General features: G+C 41.4%; 1 protein-coding gene across 10 annotated transcripts in view; it reads right to left on the bottom strand.

The window, feature by feature from the left end:
• The window catches only part of caska (calcium/calmodulin-dependent serine protein kinase a), a 417836-nt gene that overhangs the window by 281623 nt on the left and 122268 nt on the right, over nucleotides 1-13945 (bottom strand). The gene's annotated exons all lie outside the window — the stretch shown is intronic.

Here is a 13945-nt window from a genome sequence, read left to right as displayed (position 1 = left end):
AAGTCCACTTAAGCGGATGGTAATAGTACATTATTGCAGATGAATAGTTTGGGGCTAATTTACTGGAAGGTTTTACCATTTTGAAACTTGGAAATGAAACCAGGAGTCACATGCCAATGTCTCTCACTTGTACATGGGATTATTGTTTGCGGTGCTTATGAGACTCAAGTCTTTTTGGTGCTGATGTCTAGATACTACAAAGGGTCACGTTCATGGGAGTGGAGCTGGTTGCATAATACGAATGGTGTGGATATGCCAGCGTTGGACTGGGGTAAACACAGTAAAAAGTCTGACAACACCAGGTTTAAGTCCAACCGATTTATTTGATAGTGCACAAAGCTAGTGAGTGTACTATCAAATAAATACGAATGGCCCAGCTGTGTGGTAATTGTTTGACAAAGCCATGGTTGTAAAGTGCACCTTACTGAAATCTGAACTTTCAATAGACTTTATAAATAGTGAAATCAAGTATGAAACCAAAGAAGTTTTGTTAAGCCTACATGAAATAGTTTGACCCCATCGTGACTCTGGGTGCCCGAAGGATGTGAATGGGAGAGTGGGGTGATTTGATGCCCAGATGTAGGAGAAGCATCAAGGCCCCATCGTTCCTTTCCCTGGACCAGCTGGTACTTTTTCTTTCCTTTGGATAAAACTAGCAATGCCGAGGGGAATTTCCATTGTATTTGCCAAGCCTGTGGCTTGGAGAACATATACAGCTTTGTGGTTCAGCATTAGAAAAAACAGGAAGCAACGATTATCGGTTATAAGCTCTCACCCAACTGGCGTAGAGTATGAGTCATGATGTGGGTATGCCGGCGTTGGACTGGCGTAAACACAGTAAAAAGTCTGACAACACCAGGTAAAACCTGGTGTCGTCAGACTTTTTACTGTGTAGAGTATGAGTATCAGAGCTACTTTCAACAGTTACTTGATGTCTCACTGGATTGTTCCTGCCCAGCCCAAGTTGGGCAGTCCCCAGTCTGTTAGGTACTGACCGACCACAATTTGTTTGCTTCAGTGGTCTCCTGGAGATTAGAAAGTAATCTCTCCAGATATGAATCAGTATTCTATCCATCAGGGAAGACTAATTCAAAGAGAAACACTAGTTTTTCACATCACAAGTTGAAACACAAGGGCCATGTGTCCTGGCTTTACCAGCGACATTCTGTAGATTGATGATGCATTCAAGGTAGTGATGATTGACAAAGAACTCATCAGCCTCATTATGCACTTTGCTGTACTGAAAGGAACAAGGCTCAAAGTGGATCCCTTAAAGAGCAGCATTACAAATTCTGGTAGGGGAAAACCAAATAGGCGACATGTAAGTGGGTTTTGCAGTGAAAGAAAATCCTGCTATTTGTGATGATTGAATCCCCATCCTTCTGCTCCTTATGCCCAACAGATGGCTCAAAGACACTACTTACTCATTGTTTGTCAACGAGTGAGTGCCCAGTTAATCTCACGTGCACCTATGCCCAAACACTCGCCACCATCCCCAGATGTCGAGGACTAATTTTATGAGACTTGCCTTCAGCAAAATTCCCAGGACCGAAAGACTGTACATTCTCAGGGACTTGAATGAAAGGGTAGGCACTGACTAGATGGTTTGACTAATGTGCATAGGACAGCAAGAAATGGGCAAGATGAATGGAAATGGACAGAGGTTGTGGCAACTATGCTGCTACCATACACAGGCTCTTGTATGATAAACAGCTGCTTTCAAAGCAAGCCATGGCACAAGTTAATCTGCAGACGTCCAGGTACATGCCACCGACACAAGTTAGGCATTATCATTACCAGGTCTACCATTCTAACAATGATTTCATCACTTGCAGCTATTACAGTGCTGACTATGTGTAGCAACATCGGGTTCAGCCGAGGCCACTTTACCAATCCAACCTTGCCATATCACTGACCCAGAAAGGATCCAGGAGTTTCTCAACATGGTTTATCAGGCTCTTTTGGACAATAATATCCAAGGCTTGTGTGCAATGTCAAAACGGGATCATCTGTAATTCACTATCTATAGTTCTACAATCGGTATATATGAAAGAAAAACGATCAGTGGAATGTGGTTGAGATTTGTTGGACTGAAAAAGAGCCAGTCACTATAACCAACACGAGAGACCACACAAACCATAATCAAGACACCAGCGAATAAAACCTAGATGCTTTCAGAACTACCAGTGACATCTCAACAGATTGCTTGTCACTGCACCAACCAATACTGGTTGAAATTCTACAACAACATACAATTTGCTGCTGAATTCTGGATGCTGTATGAAGGGATTATGAAAACAAGAGTAATGACACCAACAGTAACCAAATCAGTTCCCTTGAATACAGAATAGAGGTGATTATCACTGAACCTAGTTATCAGAAGGCAATGTGGCTGGAGCATTACCTCAAACTCAATGCAATGGAGAACACCATCAGTGAAGAAGCTTTCAGTGCCATTCTAAATGTTTTGTTCTGAGAGGAGCTAGACAGCAAGCCCACCACAGTCGAACTCAACAAGGCCATTGATAATCTGGCCAGTAGCAAAGCTCTGGGATATGATGGCATCCCACCTAAAATCAGAGTGGAAAATCAGCACTGCTGCAGCATCTCCTTGAACTTCTGTTGGAAAGAGAAGTCTGTACCACAAAATATGCGTGATGCCTCATCACCTTGCACAAAAAATAAGAGGATCACAGTGACTGCAACAATTACTGAGGTATCTCCTTGCTAAGGATTATGGGGAAGGTCTTTGCTTGCCTTGCTCTGACCAGATTTCAATTTCTGCTGTCACACAGCTATCCTAATTTTCATTGCAGTTTCAGAGCTGGCAGATTAACAGTCAACAAAATTTTTTCAATTTAGCAGTTACAGCAGAGTCTCGCAAACAGCAGACTCTTGGGCATTGCCTTCATAGACAGTGTCAGGGCTTTGCTCTTGGGATTTCTAAGCATAATTTTTTCTCTCTACTGGAACATGTAGAATTCCATCAGTCATAATGGAGCAACATCAGATGCTAACCAGACCAGTAGCTGGGTAAAGGAGGACTGTGTCCTGCCGCCAATTCCATTTGATGAATCCTTCTCCATGTTGTTACAGTACACTTGGGGCAGCTCAAATGAGAGTATCCACCTGCATGTCAGAGCTGATGGCAGTGGTTCAGCTTAGCAAGACTGTGAGGCAAGATCAAAATGTGTAAAGTCCAAGCCCAGGAGATATTGTTTGCTGCTGATGCTGCACTGACATCCCATTCTGAAAATCTCTTGCAGCAGTTTATAAATCAGTTCTACTGGCCCTGCAAGGAGTCTGGACTGAAAGTCAGCATTAGAAAGGCCAAGGTTATGTTCAGAATATAGACTTAACTTTCCATCAACTCTGGAGGTTGCCTGCAGCTTCAGAAACTTTGGATCAACAATTATTAGCAACCTGTCCCTTGAAACAGACATCAGCACCAGGATTGTCAAAGTCACAGCTGTCATGATAAAGTTAAGGCAAGAGTATTCAACAATACAAAGCTCCATGTGTACCAGACTTGTGTTCTCAACTTCCTCATTTACAGTAGCAAAGAAAGGACAACTTCTGCAAACCAAGAAAAATTCCACCTTCATTACCTCAGATGAACGTCAGGCATTCCTGGCAGGACAGTGTTGAATATGAAAGTACACCAGTGTACAAGAGTCCCCAACATGCTTGCCGTCAAGTCAGCAATGACTCTGTTGGCTGGACCATGTGCACGAAAGGGTGATGGTCATGGGCTCTATGGTGAGTTTGCTAGCCACAAGAGACCAACAGGTCATCCATGTCTGTAATACAAGGATATGGCTGGCAAGATCTTAAGTTGACCAGGATGGGACTCCATGCACAGGAAGTCCTTGCTGCTGACCAGAGCCCTGAAGACAAGCAGTCAGGAAAGGCACGGAAAAATAAGAGGACAAAAGAAATGAGCAAATGGTGAAAGGGAGAGCCTGGCGAAAGGGGAAAAAAAAACAATGGACATTGAGCCAACACCATTCATCTGTGCCAACTGTAGAAAGGATTGCTGCTCCTGAGTTGGCCTCCATTGTTATGAAAGAGAGTGTTCAATCCAAAATCCCATACACCTCAAGCTCAGTCCAATGAATTCTGGGACAGACAGATATCTGCTACTACATAGGGCTTGTATTGCAGGGTTTGGAGGGGGGGGAATATCTTTTGGGTTTGTCATTAATGCTATCTGAGTCATCTTTTCGTGCTCTTCTCTTTCCTGTTCCTTCATAAGGACAGTTCTGAGAAGTTCTTGTTCACTGTGCATTGAGGGAGAGATCAAAATGTCTGTGGTAGTCAGAAGCAGGTCTGAGGCAGTTTAACCAGATGCCAAAAAAACACAGCTGCTGTTATGAATACACTAATTTTCAAGTTCCTCCAGCTAAGCAACTCATCATTTCCTTTTGTCTTAGCTGATTCTGGCAATAGCTGCACCTTTTCAAAAAAATTCTAACTTACTTCAATGTAGTCACTAAAGTTAACACAAACAAGAAAAAAATCTTACCGCATACTGACTAATCTTTGGGATCTGATGGTATTTACACCAGCTTTTTAAAGCAAATGAGAAAATGCAGACGTTTTAGCCACGATCTTACAAATCTCTTTTGATTCAGCAAATGCCCCTTAAACTGGAAACCCACAAATATTGCTCTATTATTTAATAAATGAAGGGAAAAAGAAACAGGAAATGGTAGGCCTGTCAGTCTAACATCTGTTGTGAGTAAGTTATTGGAAGCTATAATTAAGGAGACCAACTCTATCAAAAAATTCAATTAAATTTGCTAATGTACCTACAATTGTAGACAGGAGATTGGCACTTACGATGTCTACAAAAGGTACTTGATAGGATTCCTCATAAGAAAGGGAATGTTACTTAAAATTAAAGCTCATCAGGCCTGTGCCTTGTTGACCTACACTGGTTCCAAGCCCAACAATACCTACATTTTAAAATTCTCAACCTTCTTTTAAATTCCCCATAGTCTCACCCTCTCTATCTCAAACTTCTTCTAGCTCTACAGGCCTTCAAAATCTTTCTGCACATTCAATTCTGCAACCTTGCGCAACCCGATTTTATCCTTCCACTGCTGGCAGTTGCACTTTTAGCTACCTTGGATATAAGCTCTAGAATTTTCTCCCTAAACCTCTCCAACTTGTTCTTTTTAAAACTTGCCTCTTTGACCTAGTTTTTAGTCATCTGTTCTGACATTTCCTTCTGTGCCTTGGTGATAATTCATACTGATAATTTTCTTGTTAAGGGCCTTTGGATACTTTGTTACATTATAAGTGCTATATAATGTGTGTTGGCATTGGGATTGAATGAAATTATTGATCTCATTGAGCAATGTCAGTAGAGTTGGGGTAATGGACTGAAATTAGAAAGAATTGACAAGGATTTTGGCTGGGGCCTCAATCATCATTAAATTTATTAAGGGTGTGGATAAAACAACAGAGTTATATTTCCAATTGCGAATCACACAGATTGATAACATAACAAGTAGTCTAGACAGGAACACAGAATTACAAAAAGGCATTAATATACCGAGTGTGGGAAAAACTGACAAAAGATAGATTTCATGCAGTTAAATGTGAGATACTTGATTGTGGAGCAAAGGAGGACATATCTGCATATTATTTAAATGGAAAAAATCTAGAAACAGTGAAGATTCAGAGAGATATGAATACATTTACAGTCACTAAAATGCAGGAGTCTAGTACAAAAAAAGGGAGTATCAGCTTTTACAAACGGATGGCTTGAATGTAAAAGAGAAGAAAGCAAAAGGCCAACATGAAAGAAATTCTCTGGAAAACCATCTCTAACCTCTCTCAACCCAAGAAATCACAAACTGAGAATGATCATAAAGACATTTTCCTTCGATATAGTAATTTGCTTGTCCCATATCTTATCCACTCATACTAGCAATGTATTCCAGAGACCCATCACTGGAAAAATCTGAACTGCCCAACATTCAGCCCATTTTCACACTTGTAGTTTAAAGCAATGGTCCCTGGACCTCCCCAATCTATTAATCTGGAAATATTCTCCATTTCTTTATTTTATAGATTTCAGTAATCAAAAAGGCAAATGAAATGTTAAGCCTTCATCATTACAGCTTACTTAAAAGTTATGGTTGCGTTCCTGAAGGAATTGTGACTTTTAAAATTTTTTATTCATTCACAGGATTTACAGGGGTGGCACAGTGGTTAGCACTGCTGCCTCACAGTGCCAGGGACCTGGGTTCAATTCCAGCTTTGGGTCACTGCCTGTGTGGAGTCTGCACATTCTCTCCGTGCCTGTGTGGGGTTCCTCCAGGTGCTCTGGTTTCCTCCCACAGTCCAAAGATGTGTGGGTTAGGTGGATTGGCCATGCTAAATTGTCCCTTAGTGTCAGGGGGACTAGCTAGGGTAAACGCATGGGGTTAGGGGACGGGGCCGAGGTGGGATTTTGATTGGTGCAGACTCAATGGGCCGAATGGCCTCCTTCTGCACTGTAGAAGTTCTATGATTCGATGATATAGGCGACATGGCCTAAACCAGCTTTTTTGCCTATTCCCAATTTCCCTTGAAAAGATGGTGGTGAACCAATACTTAAGTGAAATGACTACGTCGATCATAAGTTACCAAGTTAAAGCCAGAGTTGAATTCCTTTGGACATACCTTGCTTGTTAAAAACAATGTACAAATTTGAAATACTGTACCATACACATGCAGAACTCTGCATTCTTAGCTGAAATAGCTAGAAAAATAAAATACATAATCTAAATACAAAATAAAGCTGATATACAATACGTACAATGTAAAAGTAAATTACAATACAATCACCTACACGAGCTTTCAAGACTGGCTAGGCTCCATCTGGTGTCTGAGGTTGGTCAGTGCAGGTAGCTGCTCAAGTCTTGACTATCTGCACTGATCAATGCCTGCCACTAGATGGAACACAAGACTTCAGCGCAAGTTCGGCAGTGGAGCCAGCAGCAAGACCCAGCAAACTGGTATGGTTTTCCCAACAGAAAGGATTTCTAACAGTGAGTTGGGATTTTGGTATAGCCAAGCTGTCAGAGTGATACAAATATAGAGAGGGGGAGACAGAGGCTGAGAGAGTGTTTTAGATGCAAAACTCTAGAATAGCAGAGTGTTACTAATTTGGTATCCAGATGTGACTAACTGTATTTTTAATTGGACATCTAAAAGAGAATAGCCACTCGTTAGACACATGACTCTCACCAACTTTTACAGATGCATCATAGAAAGCATTCTTTCTGGTTGTATCACAGCTTGGTATGGCTCCTGCTCTGCCTGAGACCACAAGAAACTACAAAAGGTTGTGAACGTAGCCCAATCCATCACACAAACCAGCCTCCATTGACTCTGTCTACACTACCCGCTGCCTTGGCAAAGCAACCAGCATACTTCAGGACCCCACGCACCCTGGATGTTCTCTCTTCCACCTTCTTCCATCGGGAAAAAGATACAAAAGTCTGAGGTCACGTTCCAACTGACTCAAGAGCAGCTTCTTCCCTGTTGCTGTCAACCTTTTAGTGGACTTACCTTGCATTAAATTGATTTTTCTCTACGGCCTAGCTATGATTGAAACAGAACATTCTGAACCTTCTTGTGTCCTTTTCTATGAACGGTATGCTTTGTATAGCATGCAAGAAACAATACTTTTCACTGTATGTTAATACATGTGACAATAATAAATCAAACCAAAAAATGTATTTATGCTCAACTTCTGTACACTTGATAAAATCAGGCTGCACAAGTGCTTTCAGATGGTTGCTTTTGTTTGCTTAAATTGCGTGGAACAAAAAGGTAAAAAAACTTCAGCAGCATGCGACATTAATAACTTACAGAAATAGGGGGACTGTTCATATGGATAGTGTATGGACATGAACAATTCAGTAATGGCCGCTATGTTTTTGAGAGGGGAAAAAAGTTATATTTTACCTTGGCATGACGGTCCCATTAAAAACTAGGTTTCTTTGGGATCTGATTTATGGTAAGACTGCCTTACTTCCAGTAAATGATTATGTGACCAAACTACTTAGGAGATGGGCAATAGAGATAAAAAGATTTTTTGAATTGCCCAGAGAAAACAAATTGTAGTATTGACAACAGGTGACAACATACCTGAGGACACAAGCAGCCAAGAGAACATTTAAACATTAATCTGCAGTTTACCATGGATCAGGATAGCTAGACTTGCATGTATATAGTGCTTTTCAGGATCACTGGATGTCCTTGAAGGATGTCACTGCTGTATGGGCTGAAACTCAATTTATTTATTTATTCTGGTCACCAAAAAGATGTGGTAATTTGAATACAAAAAGGTAGTTGAAGTGCATTGTGAAATTTAATCTTTAATATGCAAACATGATGACGTTTAAAGTATAGACTCACAATTGTGAGCAGCTGCTTAAACATTGAAATAACAGTAATAGGAAAGAACTAGAACTAATGGCAGTTAATACATGGGTAAAGACAGGTGACAATGGCAACAACTGATGTTTTCACAGCACATTAGGATTTAAATGTCCTATGACATTAGGATTTAAATAATAATAACACTAACAATAAATAAAAGCAGGAAGTGCTGGAAAAACTCAGTCTGGGAGCATCTGTGGAAAGAGAAACAGAATTAAGGTTTTGAGCCCAATGATTCTTCTTCAGAACTGGGGAATTAGATACCCATCCCATAGACACCATTATTTATCAAGGATTCCAGCAGGAATAGATGGAAAATTGATGGATTAGTAACAAATGTACACAGGTATGTGGCTTATATCATCACTCCCATTAGTTACACAACCTTGATCTCTAATCAACATGCAAGCTGGTATTTAAAATATGCTAAAACAGTACTGAACACAGACTACTAAATAATGGAGTTTTGCTACTCACATCTTGGAAATAGATGTTTCACTTGAAAAAAATGACATTTTTGAAACAACTTCTTTAAAACCAAGAGAGCAACAAAGCACTAATATGTGATTGAAACAAAGATTCAATGATTAGCATGGCTTTGAGTATGGAAGACAGAGTGGTTGTGGAGATTTGTTTTTCAAACTGGAGGCCAGCGGTGTACCTCAGGGATCAGTGCTGGGTCCACTGGGTCAATTATATTAATGATTTAGATGAGAATATAGGAGGCATGGTTAATAAGTTTGCAGTTGACACCAAAATTGGTGGCATGGTGGACAGTGAAGAAGGTTATCTTGGATTACAACAGGATCTTGATCAATTGGGCCAGTTGGCTGATAAACGACATATGGAATTTAATTTAGATAAATGCGAGGTGATACATTTTGGTAGGTGGAACCAAGGCAGGACTTACTCAGTTAATGATAAGGCACTGGGGAGAGTTACAGAACAAAGATCTAGGGGTACAGGTTCATAGCTCCTTGAAAGTGGAGTCACAGGTGGACAGTGGTGAAAAAGGCATTTGGCATGGTTGGTTTCTTTGGTCAGAACATTGTATACAGGAGTTAGGACGTCTTGTCGAATTTGTAGAAGACATTGGTAAGGCCACACTTGGAATACTGTGTACAGTTCTGGTTGGGCCCTATTTTGGGGAGGATATTATTAAACTAGAAAGAGTGCAGAAAAGATTTACTAGGATGCTATTGGGACGTATGGTTTGAGTTATGAGGAGAGGCTGCATAGACTGGGTCTTTTTTCTCTGGAGCATGGGAGGCTGAGGGGTGATCTTGTAGAGGTCTATAAAATAATGAAGGGCATTGATCAGCTAGATAATCAATATCTTTTCCCAAAGGTTGGGGAGTCTAAAACCAGACAGCATAGGTTTAAGGTGAGAGGGGAGAAATACAAAAGGGTTCAGGGGGCAATTTTTTCACACAGAGGGTGGTGAGTGTCTGGAACAAGCTGTCAGAGGTAGTGGTAGAGATGGGTACAATTTTGTCTTTTAAAAAGCATTTAGATAGTTACATGGTGAGATGGGTATAGAAGGATATGGGTCAAATGCAGGCAATTGGGACAAGCTCAGGGGTTTAAAAAAAGGCAGCATGGATAAGTTGGGCCAAAGGGCCTGTTTCCATACAGTAAGCCTTTATGATTCTATGACTCTACCTAAAAAAAAGCGCAAATCAGATTCTTAGAGGGGCAATCTTACCAAAGTAATTCGAAATGCCAAAAGACCATGAAAACTGGAGAGAATTACACCAATTTTTTGGGGTGAGTTAAAAATTCAATCTTACCACAAGTAAAAAAAATGAAGCAAGGTCTATTTCCCACCAGCAGGGGGAAGTTTGCCTGAAGACCAGCAGCTCATGGAGGGTGCACAGATTTGAGTGGGGTCTGTAACTGTCTACTCCCATTCCCTCGTCTACTGTTGGGCCCCACTTGGGCTGGTTGATTGCTGGTGGGCACTGCCAGAGTCCCAGGCTGGCCAGTGGGCATAACTTGCCCTGGACCTCTCCAGGGTGAAGGGGTGGTGGGGGGTTGGCATTCAATGGCCTCCAGCCCTACCAGCAAGGCCATCATAACAGGTCCCTGTTGATGGGGACCAGACATGATCCTTGCCAGTGAGGACCTTCACCGGCAAGACTACTATGGCAAGTGAGCCCGGACAATTCCATCCCAGACTATAGAATTTAAGTATTGAGATCAGCCTCACAACCGAAAAGGGTGTGAGGCTGATCTTGCTGGATGTCCATTGTCAGTAAAAATGTGCTGAGAGAAATCGGCTGAACCTGAATTTTCACCTATTTTGCGATCTTACTAATTCACCCCATCCATCAACCGGTGGAACGAGAAGATAAGATTGTCCCCCCACCCCAATATAAACTTGTTTTAAAATGAAAGGCAAAACCATTATTTTTCCCAAACTTCTGAAATGAAAGAAAAAAAAATAAGAATAGTAGGCAAGTGTGAGGAATTACAAAGCAGTAACCCAGACTATTTCACAGCTGCTGATTGCCACACAGTTGACATTCAGGTCCATAATCTTCATAATTAAGAACATCTCTATAAGATCTTTTAACCTTGAACAAACACCACTTTGCTTAGGATCTCCTCTTAATAGTGGCCTCTAAACTGTTTGTGGGTAGGATAGAGGTGGAGAGACTCTTCCCGCTCAGAAAGGATAATAGGACTAGGGGGCACAGCCTCAAGATAAAGGGGGGGCGGTTTAGAACGGAGTTGAGGAGGAACTTCTTCACTCAAAGGGTGGTGAATCTCTGGAATTCTCTGCCCGTTGAAGTGGTGGAGGCTACCTCGCTAAATATTTTTAAGACGCGGGTTGATGGGTTTTTGATGAGAGGGGATTAAGGGTTATGGGGAGAGGGCGGGAATGTGGAACTGGGCCACGACAGATCAGCCATGATTTTATTGAATGGCGGGGCAGGCTCGAAGGGCTAGATGGCCTACTCCTGCTCCTATTTCTTATGTTCTTATGTTCCTTAAAGATTTATCTTTATTCCACTAATGATAAAACCTAGGGGGCAATACACAATTTTTAAAATATAAACAGCTTTAAAACCAGGAAAACAAATTCATAAAGATTTATACAGTGGTCTGGAATCTCCATCATACCCACTTACTCCATTTCCCAGCTCAAGTCTCTTCCAATCTCCCACTCCTCATCCAACCACCCTGAACCTCCTCCAAAGTTCAATCATCAATTTGTACATCCTTCAAAGCAAAAAGAAAGACGGGAGAACCTTCTGACTTTGGTCTCCATGTAACTCATTCCCACCTCATCAGTGGTGAGTGTTAATTACTTTTGTGAATGTGCATTGCTTCCTTTATGTTTTATCTATTTGTGGCTTATAACCAAGGTGTATTTCACATATTTGGGCCAAAAGGTTTAGTTTTGGAATGCATTGCTTGATATTGGATATAGTTAAATGGGAAAAGTTGCTTTGATTTAAGTAGTTTCACTTCAAATATTTTTTAAAAATTCATTTGTGGGACATGGGTATCTCTGGCTGGCCAGAATTATTTCCCATCCCCAGTTGCCCTCAAGGTGGTGGTGGTGAGCTGCCTTCTTGAAACACTGCAGTCCACATATGGTTTGACCCACAATGCCTTAGGGAGGGAATTCCAGGATTTTGACCCAGTGACTGTGGAAGAAGGTAATTAGGTCTAGGACACAACTCTGAGGGACTCCTGGAACTGTGATGATCTATTACTTAAAAGGTATTTACGTATAAGATGTTGAATGGGATGGATAGGATAGAGGTGGAGAGGCTCTTCCCGCTCAGAAAGGACAGTAGGACTAGAGGGCACAGCCTCAGGGTAAAGGGGGGGCGGTTTAGAACGGAGTTGAGGAGGAACTTCTTCACTCAAAGGGTGGTGAATCTCTGGAATTCTCTGCCCATTGAAGTGGTGGAGGCTGCCTCGCTCAATATTTTTAAGACGCGGGTTGATAAGTTTTTGATAGGCAAGGGGATTAAGGGTTATGGGGAGAGGGCGGGAATGTGGAACTGAGCCATGATCTTATTGAATGGCGGGGCAGGCTCGAAGGGCTAGATGGCCTACTCCTGCTCCTATTTCTTATGTTCTTATGTTCTTATTTCTGCAGTCTGAACCATTAAGTAACTCTAGTTGACTCCTTTGAGTAAACACCCATTTTCCACAAATGGATTCCAGTGATACTGATTTTTAATTACTTTTGTGCAAAGTGCTGCAAGCTAGATATTGCAGCTTCTCTCAGAATATTAATCAATGACGGAAGACCTTAATTGGTGCAGAAGAAAGGTGAAGAGAAATCCATTCAACAATTTCCTCATTTGTACAAGCCCCTGCACAAGTGTTAACTTTATCTCAGTCGACATACTCTAACAGTTGAGTCCGAAAATTATAGGTTTCAGGTCCACTCCAGAAATTGAGCACATAATCTGACCAGCACTCAGGGAATACTATATTGTCCAAGGTAACATTATTCAGATACAACATTAAATCAAGATTTTATTTAACGAAGTATAGTAGCTCTCAGTATTTTAGCTATTACTGCTTAATATTACTTTAGCAGGTTGTAAGGTCTTTATTTCAATGCTGTTTGTTGAACATAGCTATGTACAAATGACAGTGTGCTTTCCTACATCCAAACAATGACCACATTTCAAAAATACTTCCATGGCTATTTAGCTCTTTCTGACATGGCTGCAGTGCAAAATCCTGGATCTACACAGCCTTTGCAGTGTCGGTGAGGGAAACAGGAGGGCATTCATCAACCTCTTCAGTTGAAGAATCTACTTGCTCCATCTGTCAGTTCTGTCCTGCAGTGAATGGCATTGTTCACTGACTGTTGTTTAATGTTCGTTAATAATTTCATAGTTCCTCTTTGCCTCATTTGTGTTCTGTATTAGATAATCCTCTGCTGTTTCTGTTCTTAATACTTTGTATGCCTCTTTACTAACTGTCAATTGTTCCTTTATGTCATTATTCATCCATGAAGACCTATTAATATTTAGTCTGTTCTTTCAGCAGAGTATATTTCTCTGTACTCTGTTGAGCACCATTTTAAATGATTCCCATTGTTGTTCACCAGTATAGTTTCCTATTTTGGTGACTAGTGGAGTGCCGCAGGGATCAGTGCTGGGGCCTGAACTGTTTACCGTTTATATAGATGATCTGGAGGAGGGGGCTGAGCGCAGGGTGACAAAATTTGCTGATGACACGAAGATGAGTGGAAAAGCAAATTGCGTGGAGGGTGTGGAATGTCTGCAGAGAGATCTGGATAGGCTGAGCAAGTGGGCGAGGACCTGGCAGATGGAGTATAACGTTAGCAAGTGTGAGGTTATCCACTTTGGTAGAAATAATACTAGGAGGGATTATTATTTAAAAGACAAAAAGCTGCAGCATGCTACGGTGCAGAGGGACCTGGGGGGTCCTTGTGCACGAGTTGCAAAAACCCAGTCCGCAGGCACAGCAGGTGATCAAGAAGGCGAATGGAATGTTGGCCTTT

Source organism: Carcharhinus amblyrhynchos, chromosome 15, assembly GCF_965287045.1.
Source record: "Carcharhinus amblyrhynchos chromosome 15, sCarAmb.v2.hapA, whole genome shotgun sequence".
In the NCBI taxonomy this organism is placed as follows: domain Eukaryota; kingdom Metazoa; phylum Chordata; class Chondrichthyes; order Carcharhiniformes; family Carcharhinidae; genus Carcharhinus; species Carcharhinus amblyrhynchos.
This window is presented reverse-complemented; position numbering and strand designations above follow the sequence as displayed.